Genomic DNA, 1,307 nt, shown 5'->3' with positions numbered 1-1,307 from the left:
ACCCCTGACTGCTGACAGCACAGGTGATTCCAACTATATTCTCTCACCCTACTAATTTGTTTATTAAGCCCCGTTTAGATATCTAACAGGATCATGGATCAAGACCAGAAAAAATAACACTGACAACAAAAATTCCAGTTACAACCCAGGTCACCACCTTACTCAATGATCTGGAGAGAAAGATTTCGTGTAATATTTCATTGAGCAACTACATTCATGGTCTCTGCATATGCCTCTCATTGAGTCACCACTCTCTGGGCAATCATATTTCCTGACTTTGACATTCCTTCTTTTTACTGTTAATCCACCGTGGGCGTTTACAGCCTAACCGTCATTGTTGACTCTGGGACATGCTGTAGGATACATAGGCCAGAGCATTGCAGGCAGCTGGCTAGAAGACAAGAACTAAGTAACCACATTGCAGGAAAAAAGTGCCACTTCTCCTGTAAGAGTCCACCAGCCCTTCCCATCAGCATACCACTTGCCAAATCTGAGGAATTTCTGAAGCTGAAAAACAAATGCAAGAAGAGATTTTTGCTGGACTTTGAGCCACTGGTGGTCTTGATGACGGATATGGGAATTCTATTTCACAGCTTTACCAGTTTCACTGAAGACTTGGATGCTTGATGGTGGGTGAGGATGGAAGTATTTTTTCTTAACATATATACCTATACCTGCACAGATTTCCCAAACATGGGTAAGCTTAATGGGAGAAAGGGAACTTATTTATTTATAGTTGTAGATGGACATGATAACTTTATTTTTTAATTTTTATTTATTTATTTATTTAAGGGGGGGATACTGGGGAGTGAACTCAGTGACACTCAACCACTGAGCCACATCTCCAGCCCTATTTTGGAATTTTTATTTAGAGACAGGGTCTCACTGAGTTGCTTAGTGCCCTATCGTTGCTGTGGCTGGCTTTGAACTCGAGATCCTTCTGTCAGCCTCCTGAGCTGCTAGGATTGCAGACGTGCGTGACCATACCCAGCTTTCCTTCCTTCCTTCCTTCCTTCCTTCCTTCCTTCCTTCCTTCCTTCCTTCCTTCCTTCCTTCCTTCTTTCTTCTCTGAGGATCTAACCCACTGCCTAACTCATACTAGGCAAGCGTCTACCACTGAGCACAACCCCAGCCCATGCAAGGGTATTTAAACCTGAAATCCCTATCATCTTAATCAGGAAGATGCAAAGCAATAGACTGGTCTAGGTCCTGATTGAGACCAGTTTTTCTGAAGGTACTGGCTCCTACTCTGAAGGCCTCCAGCAGAAGGTCAGAGTCCTCTCTGAAATCTAGGGGATCAGAGGCCT

The sequence above is a fragment of the Marmota flaviventris genome, chromosome 7 (genome assembly GCF_047511675.1).
Source record: "Marmota flaviventris isolate mMarFla1 chromosome 7, mMarFla1.hap1, whole genome shotgun sequence".
In the NCBI taxonomy this organism is placed as follows: Eukaryota; Metazoa; Chordata; class Mammalia; order Rodentia; family Sciuridae; genus Marmota; species Marmota flaviventris.
The sequence above is the reverse complement of the archived record's forward strand: the minus strand, read 5'-3'. Positions refer to the sequence as shown.